The sequence below is a fragment of the Athene noctua genome, chromosome 7, assembly GCF_965140245.1.
Source record: "Athene noctua chromosome 7, bAthNoc1.hap1.1, whole genome shotgun sequence".
Lineage (NCBI taxonomy): Eukaryota > Metazoa > Chordata > Aves > Strigiformes > Strigidae > Athene > Athene noctua.
Window position 1 is genome coordinate 33,299,877 of NC_134043.1, and position 22,622 is coordinate 33,322,498.

Here is a 22,622-nt window from a genome sequence, read left to right on the forward strand (position 1 = left end):
ACTTAGTTTATTGTACTTAGTAAAGTCTTTTGGAGGTGATTACTTTCTCAGTGAAACACTGTGTTCAGCACTCTTGTGGCAGAGGCATCTGTCATTCAAACAGATGTCACCTCATAAACCTGAACACACATATATATATATATATTTCATTCTGTGTGGATAAGTGAAGTCTTCAGGTTGATATACTCAGTGACATTTGTTTGATAAATGTTCATGTCTAATAGCTCTCAATGGGGAGATGACCTTGTTGTCTTAGTGGGAGTTCTGTGTCAAGTGCTATAATTATATGTATGCAGGGACTATATACCTTTATGAAGCATTAAATTAACAAGGATGTTTTTAGACTTCTGATTGCTGTGTTTGTAATGGAGAGGCTTGGAAAAAGATAGCAAGGTTTCCAGGTTTGATTCTAACCTGACCTAAATAGAGTAAGATTAACTCAACGAACTCTGTAGATGTTAAAAAAACACCCGAAACTATGGAGGATGAATGGTATAACAACAGGCCCAAGACTCAAATATTTGAGCTTGTTTCTTTCATCTGGATGGTCTAGATGTTTTAATTGGTCCAGCCTGGTGGATTCATGTGTTGAAGAACATCAATACCTGCATGAGTGGAGAGTGAAGGGAGAGGGCTCTTGGTCTGGAGAACTGAAATTGCTAAACGTTTCTGGTCAGTCTAACTTGTAGTACCTGGTTTTGTCCTCAGGCAGACATTTAAGTGTTGTTTACACATAGTTTAGTCTGGGAAAGATGAGGGGAATCTTTTCAGCAAGCTGGATTCTGCTTGGATGAGCTTTAGGATGAGTACATTTACTTGGGTTAAGATGCTTCTCTTCACCGCTGTTGTCTTTGGTAGCTGTATTGGTTTCTGTGCATACATTCTGAAGTTAGTATCTGTTGTTTGTCGTGAAGATATTCTGAGTCTCCAAAATGTTCTCTTCAGATTGTTAATCCCTACCTAACTCTTCCTTTTGGAGCATGACTGACCTTCATTCAATAGCCTTGACTGATTGATTTTCTGCCACCCAGCCCCTTAATTTTCTAGTTGTTTTTAAACCTATGTCACTTGTAGTACCTAAAAAGTTCTGTGACTAAAAGTCCTACAACATACTTGAATGTGGTCTCAAAACAGCCACCTCAGGCTTCCTATTTTATTACATGCTTACTAATTTTCCATAGTGGAAGAAGCTAACCAGTCGTTTCCTTTTCACCTTCTCTGTGTCATTTCATAATATGCAAAATCATAAAGAGGATCCCTGCAGATACTTGGGATTACTGAGATGGATTTTTAATTAAAAATTCAGAGACAGTGTCTTGAACATCTTGATCTTTATATGTGCACTTCTTGCAGATTTTATTCTCAAGAGTCTGTCTGAAGTAGTACAAAAGACCAGACCTTTTGGTGGAAGTTGTATTTGGCAATGACATTTTGGTGTTTTTTTGGTTGGTTGGTTGTTTTTCGTTTTTTTGTTTTAATAGGGAATTCTTAGTTTCAGCAAGGAGTTTTGCAAATGAATTGGCAGTGTAATACTGCAGTCCATATGCATGCAGCATGTTCCTCATGTACAGCATGGATCTGTGGCGCTTCGTTTCAGTAATTATATCGTGTTAGAGAGGATCCTGCTTTTTTGTGACATGGTGTGTGAATGACTGCAGCAGGAATTCAGTGACTGCAGCAATGATGCCTACACATAAAAGCAAACAGAATTTTTAATTAAAAAAGAAGGGCAACAAACATTAATGTAGGAGTATGCTTATATTTACTATGTCAATACGTACAAAATGGGGTAGTCATGACTGCCATAAGAAGATTACACTTCCAAGGGGTAAAAAATGAAAATCATTGTTTAAGCATCTGTGTTTGAGTCCTCAAATAACCAGTGACCTTTTTTGTTTTATTTATTTATTTGTGGATTTTTTTGTCTGTGTGGGTTTTTTTTGTTTTTATGCTGTTGGCTTTAGTCTTTTGGTTCTTGAGTTTCTTGTCAGCAAACTGGGATTAACAGAACACCTCTGAGAAATGATGTAAGCATTAAGTGTATTAGCATTAAGCACTATAGAAAAGTCATAACACTCTGCTCAATTCTTAATTTACATTCTGTACAATTCCAATTATATTTTACTTCCTGTTTTGCCACAGCTCCCTTGAAGTCTGGATTATAAATCTCAGTCCATTTACACATGAAGATTTTGCCTGCATATCTGGTTTTGTTGACCTAACAAGTCCATTTTCATAAGTAAAATTTCATCCGTTTTTTGATAAACATTTTAGAGGCCCCAGCATAGTTGATGTTGGTGAATTAATGGTGTGAAAATTGACTGAAGAGTCCAGTTTAGCTATTGTCTATGTATTTTGTCACACTGATTCTACTACTAGTTAAAGAAAATAATTTAGTATATGAAGTTCACGTATTTTTTTTATTTCAGTACATGATTGCTTGTAGATTATATTGAGTATCTTCCTCAACAAACAAAGAAACACGCACATGCACACACTCCCCCACACGCGAAATCCTTTTCTGGTAACAAGATTGTGTCTCAGAACTGTTCGTTGACTTGAGGATGCAAAGTTTCTTTTGGTAGTCTTGAAGAAAATACCAAGATGGAGATGCTGATAGGAATGGTAGTAAGACAACTCACAGAAAGAAAATACGCATACGGTGTATCTTTTAGAGGTTTGATTCTGATGGTTTTTTAATGACATATGTGTTCAGGATATTTGCATATTTTAGTTTCTTGTACTTGATGTATAGAATTCTAGTTCAGTGATGAGCTTTTTTATATGCAAGTATAAAAGTAGAAAGTACAGTGTAGAGAATCCATCCAAAAGGTCATGTCTAAGTTTCTGCTGAATAATTTTTTATCTATCCAAGGGCAGAAAAATAAGAAGGTGAAGGTTTGGTTGCTGTACTTTACCTCATTTGCTGAGTTCCCTCTTTGCTGCCTAACTAAGATCTGTGGACCTTGCTTGCATTACAGCTGCAAAAGCAAAGTCACTGTGCTGTGTGTCAACCTCTGTTCAGAGCTACGTCATTGGAAAAGGAAGGACTTTATTGCTGGCATTTAAGTACCAAACCTTCAAAATAATCATCCTCATGGATTTATTTTCTGATGTCTTTTCTATCTAATATTTGTGTTTGGATTACTTTAAAATGTTACTTAAAGTCTTTTGGGAAGATGCCATTTGTTCACTCCTGTAATTTTTCATTTTTCCCCTCTTTTTTCTTAACACTACGTGACTTTTCTAAGTCCTCTCCCCCAGCTATGACGAGCTGTGACAAATTATTTTTCAGCAGCCCTTTGTGGCTTTTGGCAGACCTTTTCTATAGTCAGTGTACCTGAGGGGACTGCTGCTACATCTGTCATGGGATTGCACTGCTCATGGCATACACAACTACATATCTGTCAGGGTATTTTTTTTTTTTTCCTTTGGAATATCAATACAGGTCTTTGTTACAATTTTAAGATGTATTTGAGTCTTTAACAGCATCACAAGCTATGCCAAGGTGACTATTTTACCACTCATCTCAACAAAGCAGGCTGCAAGTGTTTCCTAAATTACTGGTTCAAGCTGTTGCCAGTGTGATGGCTCTGGTGGTTACTGTGCTGCAGCAATGCTGTTTGTGTTGTACAATTACAAATATGGTAATATAATGTAACATAGTATGTAATGTAGTATGGAAATTCAGGCTACAAAGGATGTACCCCTAATCTCACTCTGTATGTAGTATGCTGCCTTTGGGGCAAAGAATGATGCACAGTCCCAAAAGGGGATATACCCTATACATCCCATATTTCCTACACATGTCCCATCCTTCTGCTTGTTGTGTTCATTAGGTGGGAGGAAGCTCCTCAAGCTTGTCCCAAAAAAAAAAGCCTTCCCTTTTTTGCTGTGAGTATCATCCTGTTTTCTGAACGCTTTGAAAACAGTTAAAGTTTTACAGCCTTTTCAAGGTAACCTACTAGTAGTGTCTAGATAGTGCTGGATATTGTGGATTAGATGTAACATTTAAAAACCATCCTCTAGTGTTTTGCCAAATGGCCTCAGAGCCTAGTGCATCTCTGCCATGTGGATGGGTGCCAGCAAATCTCTTAACGGGGTGTTGAAGACTGCATATGGAAAGGGACTCAGAGCTTTAACGAGACAGCCCTGACTGAGTGCATACAGTGAAAACCTCTTTACCGTCATCCCCTGCACACAGGCTCAAATTATCCTGTTTTGCTGCTAAATCCCATTCTGGTAAAAACCTCAGTGCAGGAATGGTGAAAGTAGATTAGAATAATTATTAATCATGAGTCCTCTGTCCACCTTGCTTCCTCATCTGGAAGAAATTATCCCCTGCTTAAATTCAAGTGTGTTAACCGCTCTGCAACATAACAAGCTCTTAATCTTCAGGCTTCTAAAAGTGTCCTCTCATACATTCAAATTTTCATCATCTTTAGGCTGCTTTGCCTGCTTGCATTGCTTTAAAAAAAAAAAAAATTAAACGCTAATCTTTCATGTTAAATCTCCAGAAAAAGATCATTATTGGCCTTTTGTAGGTGACTTTTGAAACAAATATTTACTGAGGTTTGATCCATTTTAACATACCACGAGGGCTACTTTGAAATTCAGTGTTTGGGTATGGGAATATTACAGTTCTTTCCACAGATAATTTTATTAATACACTGACATTTCCTCTCTAAACTACTTTTTCTGACCTGTCCAACTCGTGTGTGTTTTGCAGCCTGTGTGTTTTAACAAAAACATAGATTTCTCTCTTATTTAATACTTACATAGGTAGTCTTCTGAAAGTCAAGTTACCTACTGCAGGCTATTATGTCAGATAGCATTTACAATATTAGGAAAAAATTATTGTGCTCATTTAATCATTGGGATGTATTTTTAATCTGCTAGATTAGGAGAACAGATTGTGACTGCAGACTGTAGCCATCAGGCCAAACCATCTAATGCAGCCAGAATGCACAGAGGATGGATCTGATGTGAAACGCTGTAGTGTAAAATCATATATTACTAGTGCTTTCCTCCAAGTGCTGCACTGTGCGTTGCCAGTATGTCTTCTTGGGACACGATCAGAAATTCAGCTTGTTCATTTTGTTAATTTGCCATTTGGTGCTGAAGCTGGAGTTTAATGCCAATTTACTTCAGCGACACGGTATAAAATTATCTCGGTGTACTTGCTACTTGTTTTGCCAAATGAGTTAGTGTTCTTACAATTCAAAAATAAATGCATCATATTGAAATGTGCCTCTTTTTTTCAGCAGTACATACATAAATTACATTTAAACTTAGTATTTTTGTAAACAGACATCATTCGGGAAACGCATGGTCAATTAAACGTTTCAAGCCTATTGATTTTTAATACATTATAGCAAATTTCTCTTGGTGCACTGATTTAAAGATCTCCAGTAATGTTTACGCCAGGGAGGAGTTGAGCTCCATCAACCTACAGAGGAGTATCCAGGCAGGGCTGTGAACACTGCAACGTGCTTTGCTGCTGCCTGCCAGGGCATGAGGGGCACATTAGGGCAAGGCCTCTCTTGCATCCATGGGTCTGAGTATATCGGAAGCTTTCTTACTCACATTTTAACGGTTCTGTAGTTAAATAACAAAATAGATCATTTGTGATGGGGAGGGATTAAAGGAGTTAATGGCTATATTTGCTTTCAGAGGCGTGTGTGTCTTCCATCGAAATAAATTAGTCTCTCCGGCTTCTGAGGAGAGTATTAGACCTCACATCTTCTTAATATATTGTAAAGCTGTGTGTTGGAGAGAAGTGAATTAAAGGATTTTAAATTTCTAATTACTTCAGATGTAATTAATTTCTTCCTTTTTTTTTAAATAAAGTTGGATGGGAAAATGTGGTTTAAAAAGGCAGAGAGAGTGTGAAAGGGAATAACTGTTATCCTGTGAGAACTGCTGCAAAGCGCTGAATTAATGATTTTATTTTGTGCATGGCAATTAGTCGTAACAGGACTTTACAGATACCAAAGTCAGCGCTTCATTTTTGTTGAGAAACCTTTTGCCTTTTGCTTAGGACTAGCACTATGTGTTCGGATGCGCTGGAGCCTTGCAGTGGATACCTGGAGAGCTTCATCCCAGGTGCGAGCCAACTGCTGCCTGCCACGAGGGTCTGCTTGGCCCGGCTGTGTCTGCAGGGAAATGAACTTTTGCAGCAGAAATAACTCACGACAGCACAACTAACCCCAGAAAGAATTATTCTGAGTCACCCTCTGCGTAAGTTTAGCTTGTGACATCTGACTGGGGTTTTGTGGCAGCCCTCGAGATTTATCAGTACTACCTGATCTCTCCTTACATCTTGCAGTAAATTTAGACAATTCACAGCTTCTGACTTCCATCTGCATTGCTGGCACCAAATGTCAGTTTTACTGAATTTCCCAAAGACGTGTTTAACTACTCACAGATCGGTGATGAATCCACTGAACAATCACCTCTGCGTTGACCAATTAAGAGCACGCTAAAACTAATGAATATAAATTTTGTAAGAAGAGTTGCTGTGTTGCCTTTAGGTATTCCCAAAGCACTGTCAATATTATCTCTGGATTGCACAGCAGCTCAGTGCTGAGTAAGGCCTAGAAACTGTTAGATGCTGCACTCTGCTGCCGCATTAGTAATTGAAGATCTGTCTGCTAGGATGTTTTCCACATCTCAGTGCTTTGTTTTTGGAAAAAGGAAGGTGAAAGAAACTTGATTATGGGGACAAGGCATTCCACTGACAAACTACAGCAGTAACTTGCCTTAAAACCAAAGTCTATGTGTAAAGTTTTTAACCTTGGTACATAAAAAGAATGAGCTCAAATTAAGCCATGGGCTGTAAAAGCTAATTTTTTTACTCTCCCATTTTTGTGCCAAGAGAATTAACTGTACTGGAGAATTAGCCCAAAAGTGGAGGATGACAGAATCAGAGTTGCAGCACAACCTTTCCTATCATCCAGAAGTACAAAAGCCTCTTTCTTCCCACAGCTCTGGGTGTGGTGGAAAATCTGTGCTGCCTTGCCTGATCACAGAAGAGATTCTCTTACAAACCTGGGTCCTTTTCATCAGCATCCTCTTACATGGTTAGCCCCATCTGTTGGGTGAGATCATCGCTTTCAAGAGTAAGGCAAATAAAACTGAAGTATTGACAATACCTTCCAGGCTAGGCGTACCTGAGGTAACCTCAGACCTCTCTACATGTTGGGCTCAGATGTCTTGTTTAAGCCTGGGAGTCTTCTGCTGGAGGATTTTTGTGAAGAAAGACTTCTTCCCACCCCCTGCGCAGACACAGCAAGTGAGGCAGGATTGCAAGCAGTCATTCTTCAGTAAGTTCTTTAGCAGTATGTTGCTTTGTTGTGGGAATTAAGAGCTAAGATGTTAATTGAATTCTTCCTCGCCATTTTTGTTTTCTCTTTAGTGTTCTTCTTCAAATAAAAATATTTTCCCTTGATCTTACCATCTATATGTATGCACTGTAAAAGGCATCTTCAGAGAATTAGCCGCTGATACTGATGAGCATGTAAGGAACATACATGAAGTATGCTTTTTTGTTCTGTTTTTTTTTTTTTTAATGTGGCTTACAATTTCTTTAAACACTACTTGTAAATTTTTGATCGCAGTCCTAAACTATAAAGTGACAGGAGTTTCCCAATGAAAGAAATCTAATCGTTATTTTGATATGGACAAAATAACTTATTTCCCCTTAGCTTTGTTTGCAATGACAGTTCTACACAGCTCTCAAAACCGTTTCTGCTGAAGTTTTCCATAACATTTCCTCTGTCCTAAGCAACAGCAGGAAGAGGTGTGTGCATCTGGAGGGTATTCCTAAGAGTGAGGCTTTGCAAAGTTGTGAGTGGCGGGAGAATGCTGCAGAGTGTTGGGAACTAAATGATAGTTTGCAATCAGCTTTTCCTATTAGCTATTTTGCTGGTTTTAAGTTGGCTAACTGGTTTGCTTACCTGACATTCAGCTAGATTCACATCTACAGAGCCTAAATATCAAGAATGACAGGATATTTCTTGCTCAAGACTCATTCTTTGGGAAATACTTTTTCTGAAATAAATTGTTCTGCTCTATGGAAATGGAGATTTCTAACTAGAGTCTGTACTGTGATTTTTTTATTTTTTCCTCCCCAGTTGTGTTCGGTTCTCATTTCTTGCTAAAGACTCTCCTCCTTTCAAATTACCTTGTTCTCATTCATGTTTGTGCTGTTGTCCATGACTACCGGAAGCAAGTTATTTGGAGACTACAAGTCACTGGAATAAAGCAAAGTTAATCTCCATTGTTTTTCTATACCTCAGTGTAAGTGACAGTGTTTATAACCTGCTTCCAGAAAAATGGAGCTAAAGCTTTAAAGGTGTGAGGATGAAAGTATGAAATACAAAACTAATAAATGTTGCATAGGGCTTTTTTATTTTCCTTTTTGCAATGCTACATTTGCAGTCTCAGCTCACTACAGCAAAATGGCAAAAATGAAAATGTCCATTTAACAACCTTCCTGCCACCACAAATGTGTACTTGAAAGCATTTCCTTATGCGGTATGAAGTGGTAAAATAATTGACAGAGCTGTTTAAGACAGTGTCCCCCAAGCTGGGATGAATAATGATTCATCCTGAGAGGAATTGTGCTAGCCGACTGCGAACCTGGTACTTCTGCTCATGTGAAATAGTAACTTACTTTGGGATAAGGATTCACTTTGTCCATGTAAAGGAACTGGAATTTGGTATGTTCCTAAGTAGCCTGGTGGTGCAGTGCTGTGCTCTGCAAAGCATCGATTTTTACAGTGTGGTTGGGAGGTGTGGAAGTAATTTGCCTCTTAGAAGGGAATAGAGGCATGAAAATTAAATCCTGGGGAAAAGGTGGTCAGTGTCATGAACAGCATTGCAGACAGTAATTTTCTGGTGCCTTCTCATCTGTTTGCCTGTCACCTGAGGTGGTCCTGGAGCCTCCGATTTCATAAACAAGCACAGTGAGGTTCCTCAGATCAGGATCCCAATGAGCCAGAGGAGTGCTGGAGTGATTCCTTTTGAAGCACTGAGACCAGGGGGTTTAGGTTCAGCTCCCCTCTGGGAGGAAGACTAAAGATAATCCAAAGACTCTCACATCCTGGTGCATTGTGTGAGCAGACACAGCAGCAGCTTGTGACACCTTGGATGTGACCATGTACCAAAATACTTACCTGCATGAGTCTTGGCAGTGAGACAGGTAGAGGCAAGAGGAGTTTTATTAATTTTTGAATAGTTGCGGCATAATAGAGAAAAAATGTTGTGCTATGCTATCAGGACTGAATAATGCCCAGAGACCAAACCTGAAGCACCTGGGAAGCATTACCAGTGGAAGCAGGGAAGTAGTCTGTAATGCTTGCTGGTGTTTGTGTTTCCCATTTGATCTTGTTGTTTGTGCAGAGTCAGCATTAGTTTCTCAGAAAAGCAATATAAACTAAAGCTGAATGTCACATCTTAGAAAAAACCCTAGTTATTGCCAAATTAGTCCTTATAATCAATGTATTTTTAACCTGGGCCATAGCAGAAGCCCAAATGTAATCATTGGTACCTGTCACTATGTCCCACTGTCATGTAGAGGTCTGTTGGCCTTCCTTGTGTATGTAGATATACGTATTAAATGTCTCACAACGTGTGTATAGTTTTGAGTAGGTAGCTATAGCTTAAGTTTAACACCATCACACACGCCCCACCCCCCCACCCCCCACCCCCCCAACTAAATAGTTATTTTCTTAAATATTTGGTGTATGGTGGACTAACTAAGGTGACACATAAGAATTAGAAACATCACTTGTGTAAAAGAATGTAAAATTGCTTTGTCCTTTGTGATTCAGAAATAGAAATGAAATCAAATAAAGTTGCTGCAACCCCAGTTTAGGGCTATAATTTGCCATGATATTTGACTGGTTGGAGGGTGAGGCGTTGTGATTATGTAAGTGAAATTAAGGTGAATTGTGTGACATGGCTGAAAAGAGGAGATTGCACAAAGACTGAAGAGACTAACACAGCAGGTTTCTTCGGTGAATCTAAGAAGCGGGTGAATTCTGTAAGGGACTCAAATATAAGAAAAACTCAGGGGCAATGCAGAAAAACTGTAAGCACTTGAGTCTGTTATTTCTCAGGGAACTATTCCAAGTGATCCACTGCAGCCAAAGCGAAATCGCTAACCATGCACTTTACCTTTCAAACCTGAAAGTGAGCCAATTGCTAAGTGCCTGAAATAACCAGAAGGGAAGGAGACTTGATGGAGGATAGCTCCTCCAAGAGTCAGCATACATCACATCCTGAAATGAAGGTGTTGGTGTTCCACGCTGATACCAAACTTCCAGGTAACTTCTTCACACTTAACAATAAGCCTGTATGAATGAGGTATAATGGGCTAGTTTTAAATATAGAAAAGCAGAGGAAGGAGGGCCTTTTTTTTTTTTTTTTTTTTTTTTTTCCAATTGGGCAAATCCTGGATTCTGGTGCGCTTCAAATAAAGCCTCAGATGTCTGAATCTAACCATCAGAGGATTTTGTGTAGTCAGCCGCTTCTTAAATTTGGTTTCTGAACAGTACAAAGTTCCTATTATGTTGTAGAAAGAGTTAGAGTATTGCTAGTATCCACTGCAAAAAATAGTTCTATATTCTGAATATTTTGGTAGTTTTAGTTGATTTTGGAAAGACAGTGGCTACGACTGAATATGTGAGACTACTTAATTGCTCTGGCAGTCTTCTGATTAATTATTAGTGTGAATTGGAAAGTTTACCGCTAGTGTAATTTTGTGTAATAATGTATTATATTGATAACATTATTAATATTCTGAGAGTTACTGAAAGACCTATCTGCAAAGTTTTTAGCCTCTTTAAAAAAGGGCAATTAATTTCTTTGTGCTCAATGAAGTACGGACATCTGCAAATTATAGTTCTGGTATATAATTACATGTTTTGAGTAGTACACTGAATGCTAGTAGAAATATAAACTATGTGTAGTGATAAATATATCATCCAAGTCCTGCAAAATAAGCAGACTTTCGTTACTGCTATTTTAATTGCATGCAATTGAACTATTGCTTCTGTTTAAGTTTTTCAGATCTCCTTATGGCTTGAAATGAAATTTGGGGGCAGGAAAAAAAAAGTTGGGATGATTAAGGAGATGATTCAGTCTTTCTTCACTTACCACCTTACATCTGGTTCACTCAAGTGCAACAAAGTTCATAAATATTATTGATAATATTTTAAAATTAAGGCTTACCCAAATTCTGCACACTAAGTATTTACCTCCTTTTTCATTTGAAAGGCAAAACACTTCATGATGTGATAGGCATCTTCCACTAATGAGGCTAGAGTAAGTCTTTCGTTCTTGAGTGAGAGTTTTCTGTCTGTAAGGATGACTTGATCTGGATAGGACTTCTTTCAGGCTCAGATGTGTCTGAAGTAGGACTTCTTCTGGACTGTGCTTTGTGACTGCATCCCCTGGACCAAACCTCCCTCTCGCGCGCTCGCTCTCTCTCTCTCTCTCTCTCGCTCTCTCTCATGAGGTCAGTTGCCACAAATACCCAAACTGACAGTGAAACAGGATGTGTGTTTTGCTCTTGGCTGTCATGCAAGGATTTACAAATAAATAAATGAATAAATAATATATATATATATATATATATATACTGGTTAATAACTGAAACATTATGTGAAATCTGCAAAGTAAGCATTAGTTAAGAAACAAAATTCTCATGTGAATTGGACACATTTCAAAGTGTTTCTGTAATATTATGTACATATACATAGCACATCTAGGGATGTTACATGTAGCTTTTTGCCAGCAGAACTATGAGAATACGGGTGGGTGTGTATGCGTTTCTGTGTAAGCACTTGGCAGTATTAAAAAGTAAACCTATTTTTGAAATTGGCTATTTTGACCTCAAAACACAAGGGTTTTGAAACTTGACTTCCTTTGAGTTATTTATAATATGGAACTGCTAGACAGTGTGCTTGAAAAGTAAGTGATGTCAGAACAAAATGAATGTGGTATCGCCTTGTCTGCACATCTGCATTTCTAAAGATTAGGCAGAATTTCACAACAGACTAAAGATTGTTTCATTCTTTGAGGTTTCCTTCTCTTCATCTATGTTGCATTTCCAGAGCTGGTATCCATGGCAATTCTCATGGATGATTTAGGAGCTAGGCTTGAGAATGTCTATCAGAGTTCTTATTCTAACATACTTAGCAACATTAGTTCACAAGTCCTTTTATAGAGGTAAACTGTTGTAAGCAGTGTATTTAAAATTCCTTTTTCCCCCTAATGCACATAGCATGTCCATTTTCAGTGCAGTGGAGAACTGCTGTGGATTTGGTTCCATTTCTGTAACAAATCTGAAATCCAGATGCTTCTGGATACACTTGAAAGTTTTCCCAGCTTAGAGTAAAACATGAATGGGGTTTAGGTGAGCTGTAATGGCTAAGAATGGTGATTTAAACTTCTACTGATCTTGTAGTTATTGGAGGATCAGTTGCTGAAGTTTGATAAATGTCAAATTTACTGATATAAATATTTAAAGTTCTGAGCATCTTCAAAGTCATGTCTACCAAATCTTATCTGAGAGGAGGAAAAACACAAGACAGGACAAATACTTCCTAATGGTATTTGCATTTTGGATACCTTTGGAGCTAAGAGCTATCAGCGTGAGCCAAATCGAAGGGTTGTGATTTAGTAAGCCATTATTTCCCCAAGACCATATTCCCTTAAAAAGCAATTTATTTCTCCTGTGCTCAGAAGTTTTATGAGCTTCTGTGCCATTCTAGCACGTTTGTGAGACAGTCCTTTAGCCCAGCTCAACAATATTTTGGCTTGATCAATAGGCCTGTGTTGCTGTGAAGTTACATTTGGTCTCTATTTGAGTTTTCATTAGATTGGGAAATATAAGTTGTTTCTTTCCATTATTATTCTCTCTGCCATGGGTTTATTCCTTCATCTCCCCTTTCTTCAATTCCAAGCTCCCTTAAGAGCTGGTCTTAAGATGTAGGAGCCTGAGGGGAAAAAAAATAAATAAATGTCTTGACTGACCTTGTTAACTTTATTACTTGATATAAAAAACACTTTAAATAAAATCCATTATTTCTACCTTGAGTATTACATTTGGTACTTTTAATATACATTAAATATTTTTAAATTAGAATTATGTTAAGTTTTTGGAAGTTATGCTACAGTCTAAACTTGATTGACAAACAATACTGGAAATCTTAGACACTATAGAAGGAAGAGTATTTCAAGAATGCAGTAGGTCATAGTACTTTGGCTTTTGTAATCCTTTGAAATTGTTTTGGTGTACTTGGAATTTGCTCCAGGTAGGTTGTGTACCTTAGGGTATTTTTATATATTGTGAAATAAGTTTTCTTGGGGAATTTACAGTTGCAAGCCCAATAACCTTTTTCAGTTTTAATCCTTCTGTCAAATCTGGGAAGACAATGATTTGTCTTCTAACCAAAGACTTCAATACTCTATAATTTTTTTTTCTCTCATCTTTTCTGTATGAATATTTTTGTGTTCTCTGTTTTCATATGAATTTGTAAAAGTGTGATTTAATGAAGTTCAATGGCAAGGTTCACTCTATTACTATATGGAAGAAACATCCAAAGGAAAATCAAGCTAGAATCAAGCTAGAATGATTTATACAGAGACTAGAGATGCAGATAGGTAAGGTGGACCCTCCCTATTGAGTCATGAGGTTCAGAGGAGACCCCCTTGCTTTCTAAACTCACAATGGAGTTTAAGTGCAGCTAGGTCCAAATCTTAGTCTCAGACTTGGACAACAGTTTATGTCTCATGGAATTAGCTACATGGATTTCATTAGAATTAAATCAGCATGCTATCAGTCACTTACTGGGAATCTATCCTGGGTAAGGGGTCTCTCCTTGTATAAGGAAGGATCTCTTAGTCTCAAGCGAGGCATCTCAGACCTTGAGAGGTGTCCCTGCTCAAGGGGAGTGTCGCCTGGTGTGCAGTAGCTGCAATTCAGGGAGAGGTCAAATTGGGCTCGTCTAAAGATCTGTCATTGGTAAAAGGTTTCTCTGCCTCAAGAAGCAACCTTGAGAGCTCAAAGAGAGTCTGCCGCTACAGCGCCTAGAAGCAGCTCTCAAAGAAGGCTTCTGTAAGCTGTAATATATATATATGGGATAGAGTGGTTGGCTTGTAGATGAATTGCATACAGTGGGAGAGGTGTGCATGAGACTCCTTGTCCCCACAACTTTTTTTGTTCCTTGACAAATGACTCTTGGAAAACCTATCTGCTGTTCATGTGTTGATCACATGATCACTGTTCCACGCTCACATGCACCAATGCTCACTGGGTCACTCTGCTCTCTTGTAGGTTTCCTAGAGGAGTTCTTGGCCTGTCTGCAGATCAGGCCTTTCACTCCTTTGGAGCCTGTACCGAAGTACTGCAAGTTGGGTTAAGGGGTCAAGTGCATCCATCACAGGCGTCCTGGAGCACATGGGATTCGTGAGCTTACCTGGTGCTGCAGGTTTATGACTTTTCTTGGGATCTTGGACTCTTGGCATCAGTAAAAGTCTGAGTAGAAAGTTTAGGAAACTTTCTCTTCTGTAGCACAAATTCTCCTTACTCACCATTAACTAGGGATTACATTTCTCTTTATGCATTCAGTTTAGCTCTGAGTTCAGGTGGATGCTTTATTCCTATTAACCTGTAATTTGTCTAAAATAATTCCTAATGCTATACAAATGTGCAGTTTTATTTAGGACTGATTAAAACACTAATTAAAAACTGATAGCTGTGCTGAGAAAATGTGTATTTGTCACTTGTGAACTCAACAAAATCATAAGTCCCTGTTTTTACCACTTAGTATTAATATTACTCTATAGACAATTTAGACATCTGTGCATTGTGAGGCCATTCAAAACTGCTCTACTAGACCGACTTATTAAATACATGTTATCTAATTCAACAGTTCATTGCTCTAAGCAGACCAGCTGGCGTAGCACAGACCTAGGAAAAAACCCAATGAAAGGTGAATTTATAAGGCAAAGTCAGTTGCTTTATTGAAAGACATCTTTGGCAGGAAGGATAGTTTTTATTTTCTGTTAATTAGAACATTAATAATTTTGTTACTATTGCTTATCCATTGCTTTGGTGAGTAGATGTGGAAATTCTCTTGACTGCAGGAACTGGAAGGCTTATAGGGGTCTTGCAAAATAGATATTGATTTGGGCTTTAGCACATTTAGGCCATGCCTTCCCCAGTTGTTGCAGCTGTTTTGGAAGATGTAGAATGGCAGTGGCCCTGTTCATAGGAACTGTTACGGCTGTGCTGGAATTTCCCAACCTGGTGTTAATGTAATAAACGGAGATTTGCCTGTGACTGAGTTGCACATAGCCAGTACATAGGGATAGAAGGTGTAGTCCTTGCAGAATTAATCGGAGCTTAACAGGAATGTGTCCAGTAAACAAGGAGATTGTGCAGGCGCTGAATACTATGAAGCAGTGTCTAAATACTGGAAAAGATGGTTACTTGGATTATGCTGGAGTCTGCACTGAGAGTGAATCTGTGGGCATCTCCACATCATATAAGCAAGTCATGCAGGTTCTGTTAATGTACAAATTCAGATGCTGAAGCAATGGTATCTTCCAAAAGTACTTCCTGTGAACTCAGTAAAAATCTTTGTGGATTAAAAGACTGTGAAGAAGTAGGATTCATCTTCTCTACAGAAAATAGTGGTGGTTATAGTATACTAGAACTTCTGTCATAACTTTGTTTTGTAAACCTATGCATGTACTTGTGAACAGTTCAGAGATTTTTAAGAGAAATCTATGCACATAACTCATGGATACTTATGTATGATTCCAGTGTAATAGTAGTAGGTTGTTAATCCTGAGCAACAACAGAATCATTTGTGCATTCACAAGGGACATTTTTAGTAAACTAAATCTGTTTATGCACTGGACCTTCCAGAAAGCATATCTGTGACCCGAGGACTGTGCTCTGTATATGCTTCACATTTGTGGTGTTTGTTTTTTTTTCCCCCAGGAATAACTAACGTATTCTACTTCTGCCATATTTAGCAATATTTCTCCTGAAGCTTTTTGTGTTGTTAGTAGAATGCTTCTGGTTTCTTTAGTATGCTTCTGGTTTCTTTTCCCCTAATTTTATTGACCTAGAAGGCAAATGTTTGTTAAAGCTAATAATTGTCTGAATGTACCTTTAAATAGGAAAGCATTATTCTTAGCAACAGGTATTTATATCTGTATACAATATCTCTGATTAATTAGAGAAATTGAAGTTTTCATTATATTCTTTGTAGAAGAGTAGCTGTGTATATACAGTTCCTCCTGGTTTCATGTTATGACAAGGGACTAGAGCAGCAGTATTGAATGGCTGCTGGTCTTACTTTATAACTGTTTACAGTTTGCTTATGTGCTGTGTGAGTTGAACACTTGGAAGATGCTTTTACAGGAAGAAAAAAATATTGTCATGAAAAATCTAAGTTAAAAATATTAACTAGATTTGAACATTGTCGATGGAAATAACAATTAGCCTGGAATCTCTGCCTGCATCTCTCTCCCAGGGTCTGACCCAGCCACCGCTGAAGGAAGAAACATACAGAAGCAAAAAATAATTTTTATTATATATTTTTTTAAAAGTCTAACAGTGCTTTGGTGGGCCTTTTCATAGAAGAGAGGCCCTTTCTAGAAGGAGAAAGAAAGCTATTACTCTCTGGGGCTGTTCAGCATCATGGCTGTTGATAGGAAATAGGGGAGATTAAAATACCCTTCCTGTGCTGGAACCTGCGTGGACATCTGTGCTTGTACACATCCGTATCCCTTCAAATTGATTCTGTCTGCCTCTAAAAATACTATCACGTACCATATTTGTCTTGCAGAAATGAAATTTTCTTTAATGTCCAACATAATGAAAAATTGGATTAAATATCTTAGGATGGATTTGTCTTTCAAATGTTTTGCCATCATTTTCCATTATAATGACTAGTAACGTCAGGCGGAGACATTACCTTCATCATTTGTCTCTCTTTTTCCCCCTCCTTTCTTCTTCCATTTCTGTCATGGTATGATAAACATATCCATGCTCATTATTGGAGCTTTGAAATGAGCAAGTGCATGTGAATTTTGAGTCAAGCCCTTCCGGAGTGAGGCACATAAGCTTTCTTCACTTGGCAGTTCCCTTTTGCTGAGATTTTGGGTTGATTAACTTAAAGTCATAAAGGAAGAGAACCAATTTGGCTTCCATGTTTCCTGGATGTCTGCTAGGAATGTAGTCATTATAGCATCATAATTACAGTGCAAAGGAACATACTTCGTACTTTCTATAGGAACTGCATTGAAAGAATTGAGTCTGTGCTCATCTTGTCCTGTTTATGCCTGTGTTTCACTCATACTTTGTCAATAAAAAAATCACAAAGCTGGCTTGATAAGTGCTGCTGACTGCCTAGATGCATCCAATTTGAAGAAAAAATGTATTATGAATAAAATTAACCAGGGCATAACTTTGCTTGGGCAAGTGTGGTTCAAAGTTGGCATCAGAAAGTTGCCCAGGGCTTTGACTCTGCAGCATTAAAATTCCCTTTGTAAATCTGGTGTGCTGGTTACTGCCCCCCTGCCTCTCGGGTACCCATACAGAACTCTGCTCCTGACTTTTTCCCAGGGCTAGTTTGGCAACTAAAAGATACAGTGCTGAGCCAATAATAAAGGTGTACTACAGCTTTCACTGAAAGCTAATTGCTGTGCTTCTGCACCCAGTGGGGTTTTGTCTGAATATTTGGGAATATAAACTACCGTTTTAAATTTCCTTGCAGGCTTACACCTTGGGCTATGCTATTGTCTACAGATGTTAGCCCTTGGACATGTTAGTTTAAAAGGATCAAGCGAAAAACCTGAGGAGCTCAAGATTTAATGCTGATAATTCAGAAATCAGTAGGGTGGTAAGGATAACTGTGCTGTTGCAGCTGCGGGTTATTGGTGTTGGTAAAGTGTAGACACTGTATTTCCCTGACTTCATAGCTTTGCAAAACCTTTCTAATGGATTAGATTTGAAATCTGGACTGGGGGAATCCAGGATGTTAAGAAGTCTCCTCATTTTATATTTAACCTGTTCTTTTGCCTTGGCTAATTAGAGGTTAGTGATGTTTAATTTTTTTGTAGTGGTTACTTTAAACAAATATTTTTCATTCCTCCATCCTAGTACATAAGGGAAACGGTAACGTTCTCCCCACCTTCCTTTCCACCTTCCTGCCCACCTCCTGAAGCTTTGAGGATTGCATCAGGCAAAATTAATGGATGTAATTTGCTTTGAATATCTGGTAGTACCTATCTGGAAACCTGTCTGCCTACAGATATATACTCACACAGTGATGTTGATATATAGTCTCTATAAATATGTATGTGTTTATAGATAGTGTGACACAATGAATATGTGTGTGTCTGCGTATATACACAAATGCATCCCTATTTATGAAACTAACTGTAAAGTCACGATTCATTTTACAAAATGTCCTTCCAAATAATGAAGTTGTGCTGAATGATTTATAATTTTCCAAAAGATATAGAAGCAGAGATACTAATTGCTACAAAACGTTAATGAGTGATTAATGATCGGCATTTGTGGACCTCTCTATTTTTGGATCGTTTGAAATTATTGCAATGGAAAGGAAATGAACAGTATTTCTGGAAGCTTACATGTGTAAAAAGCATTCTATAAAGTTTCATTAAGTAGATTATTATGCTTTTAAAATATGATTTGTGCCTTTTTTTTATTTCATCCGTTAACTTCAAGAAGCTTTTCTTCAGACTCAGCAGTTGGTAACATTTAATTTTGTGTCATTTTATGTCTTTAGAGATGTGTTGACATTTCTGCTTTTCAGAATAGCATTTTTACTTTCTGTCATCAGCCTGTGTGTTATAAAATGGCATATTAACCTTTCTAACACATTTAGGTGTTACATGGAAATTTTTTTTTTTTAATGGAATAATATGCTATTCATTAGATAAGTAGTATATATTGTATGAAAAAAGTATCTGAACAACAAAAGTCAATCAAGATAATCATGAGTGTATGTATCGATAGTTTCATGGTACAGCACATAATTATTTAAATAAACTTGGGATTTCCTTCAGGAAAAAGTCACGTCTCCAAACACAGAACTGAACAGGCAGTGTCCACTGTTCTTGGTTTCTCATGGTTTTTAAAAGTCTTGGTGTTGGGTTGAGAGAGCCAGCCAACACCTAAAGGACGGTAATGGGAAGATATAAAAAATGTTCACGTGCAAGACTTCTCATCAAACACTTAATCATGACAGATCGTTCTGATGTGAGTGAGGGATGTTCTGCTTCGGCATCAACAAGGTCGTAGATTTAATTGAGGCCAAAATTTGCCCTAAAACGTTAGTAGTTGTGTGTTGAATCTGATAACCACAGACTATTCATTTAAAAGTACATGAAGTAATATGACATAGCTGCTTAAAAGTTAGTACCAGAAATTGTCAAAGTATATTCAATCTTTGCATAATGCAAACATATTACATTGTATAAGTACAGATTTTAATATGAGGAATAGTTCCAGCTTTATGGGAACATGTGCTGAAGTGATGAAAGGTATCTGGAATTGCTGTATCTACATGGAGTTTTAAATGTTGAAGTGTTTAAATGTTGAAATTTTAGGTCAGGTCCTAAAAGTGGTACTGTTGCGTCACTATGGTGCTGCCTTTCAGCTGCAAATCCTCTAAGCAGAGGTTACGAGTTCAGGCATGGAGTCACTTGGAACAGGCTACACTGATCTGGGTTTCAGAGCAGGCTTGGGTGGCTGCAGGTCAGGTGGAAATTGCTGATAGAAATTCAGAGGTGGGTTACACTATTGTTGTCTTTCACTTTTTATATGTGGTCTTTCAAAGTTTTTGCATATTTAATTTGTTGCAGATGGTTTAGAATGCTAATGACACTATCTGATGGTGATCAGTGACTTTTTTGTGTGTGCTTCTAATCATAACTGTACAGGATTGATAAAATCCAACCACTACACAGGCCTTTAGTTCACCAGGCAGCTAACTTTCTAATACATCTGGAGAATAAAAATTCAGCAATCAACCTTTATCGCTATAATTGCAAGACAAAAATAAATTTAGAGACAAGGGGGAAAGAGACTAGTAGGTAGTGTTTGTTACGCTACCAAGAAAATAGGTGAATTATCAGGATTTATTCTAAGCTGCATAGCTGAAAAATATTTGGAAACAATGTGCAAAGTAGATAACATAAGGGATAATATTTTTTAAAATAGATCTTTACAAATGTTGTCAAGTTAATGTTTCTGAGCCTCATGGTTCTTTTTTCCTGTCATATTAAGATAAGGTGAATATATGATCTAATTCTTACATTAAGACTACTAGTCTACATTTTAATTTTTGCTTAAGTAAGCAGAACTAGAACTTTCTGTCCAAATTCCAGTGGTTATGGTCAGGAAGAAGCCTGGCAAAATGTGCAACATTTACGTTTATTGAAATTATATCGTATTCCTTATGTCACCTCAGGGTCGAAAAGATTCTATTAGAGTTGGTTTCAGTCCAAGAAAGTAACTTAATCTAAGTCTTTGCATCCTAATTATTTCTATTTCTAACCAGTGAAGGTTTCCATCTTTGTCCTATTTCTTGATGCTGTTATGTACCTCAGTAGCATTTGCCTGCTCCTATTTTCTGTGGAATATAATTGTATCTTATCTGAAGACATGTATACAGTGATCTACTGTGGTTTAGAAAAGATTTTGCCAGGATGTCACACATATTGAACAGCGTGCTGGAGAAAACAGATTACTGAGAGACTCTGAATATAAAAACTCTGCTATGACATATAGAAAAGGGCTCTGGTTTTTGTAATAATAGGTCTGACTGCAGGCTAGATACTAAACTTTATTTCCATGTCCCAGGTGGTTCTGAAAGCAAATGTCAGAGCCTTATTAAATGAGTTAACATTATTGTTAGTCAGAAAAAGTCAAGTAGGGTTTTTTTTGTTTGCTAGGCTTTTTTAAAGATTCTTTTTTTCCCATGTGATTTTGCTTCCCAATCTGAACAGGTTGGCTTCCTTCTGGAAATTTTGCCCCCTCATTCAGACTTCACCCTGATTACAAGGGAGAAATGCGGAATTAGGTGTCATGGTTTTGGTGTAATGCAGTTCAAGAGAACCTGGTTTGCACATTGCGCGACAGAGTCCATTAAATAATCCAGCTAATTTCTGCACATACTTTATAATACTGTGTCTGAATCAAAACTTTAAATTTGGGGAGTATCTGTTTTGTTCAGAGATTAGTTTATTTTTAGAAAATAAAGTATTCACAACCTTCCATTTAGAGTGGAAAAAACCCAAAGTTGGTCGATGGTTTTCAACCACAAGTAATCACTGTTTCCTCTTATCATGACCTAAAGTAATGAAATTTAATCCCAACCGAGGGATATTAATACTGTCGGAGGACAGCAAGGGTGAACAAAAGTGGCATCAATTAAGAGCAAATGCAGTACTACTGCTTCTGCTTGAGAAGGATAAGCAGCAGCAGATGAAGGAGGGAATTCCTTGGACACTAAAATATGCTCATAGCAGTTGCAAGATAATTATAAATGCTCTCTGAACATTAGTGACTTCGGGGTGGTTCACATTTACTATGGTAAATGCTTCCCCACCCTGCATCTTGGCTAGCTTATCGAAGAGCCTTTGTTTAGCTGTATGAAATTGTATGAATTGTTATGAATTCTCTTTCTACTGATGGACATGATGCATGTGGCTTGCAGCAGGAAAATAGAAGGGGAATTTTGTTTGGTTTTCAAGAAGCAAGGAATGAGAATGAGAGACAGTGATTTTGTTAAGATGTTTTCTTAAAAAAATTCATATTTCAAGAGAAATACAAATAGTAGTAGCTGTGAATAGCAATACTGGTTGAGAATAGTAAGTGTATAAAGGCATCATAATAAATACAGTCTGGAAAAAGTAATTTCACAGTGAAATACTCTTGTTTCTTTTGTATCTTCATGGACTCACTGTGTTAGTGAATTGCTACCCTCTCAGAGGTTCTGAGACAGAATCAGTTTGTAAGAGGAGAGAAAGGATGGCACATATTAAGTCATATTCATGGGCATGAATATTCAGGGAATTGAACTTCATAAATTTGTAAGATAGAAGCTTCCAGTTGAGGAAATAGACTTACCAAAATATCATCGTAGGGGGTAGCTTTAACGTAGAATGATAGATTTGAATGACTTTTACTGTTTGTGGTAAACAGGTTGTGTTGGGTGCTTTTTTGAGTCATCAGTAAATATTGAGAAATTAAAAAGATATGATTTTGCTCCTAGAAGTCACACTGAGGTTTCAGATACTAATTAAAGTGACTTTAAAACAGTCAACCAGCAGATTACCACTCTTAAACATGTGGGATACTTAGCGCTCGATGTTGTTGCGAATCCCCGATTTTAGCTAAAAAAAGGCTTTTAATAGCTATTTTCATCTATCTTTCTTTCCATTAATAAAAACTTGGATTTTTTTCATCTGTGTGTAAACACATTGCATTTAATAACAATGAAGTACTTTTGCCAGTTGTGGAGGATAAAGACACAGCGAAAACCAGAACATGCAAGCCCATT

General features: G+C 37.6%; 1 protein-coding gene across 2 annotated transcripts in view; it reads left to right on the forward strand.

The window, feature by feature from the left end:
• The window catches only part of ZNF804A (zinc finger protein 804A), a 150,885-nt gene that overhangs the window by 41,828 nt on the left and 86,435 nt on the right, over positions 1-22,622 (forward strand). Inside the window, exon 1 of one of the 2 annotated variants that reach the window (XM_074910596.1) lies at positions 14,429-14,501. The exons of the other annotated variant lie outside the window; for it this stretch is intronic. The gene's annotated coding sequence lies outside the window, so the exon portion shown is untranslated. Of the gene's footprint in view, positions 1-14,428; positions 14,502-22,622 lie in introns of those variants that run through there. 2 annotated transcript variants of the gene reach the window in all.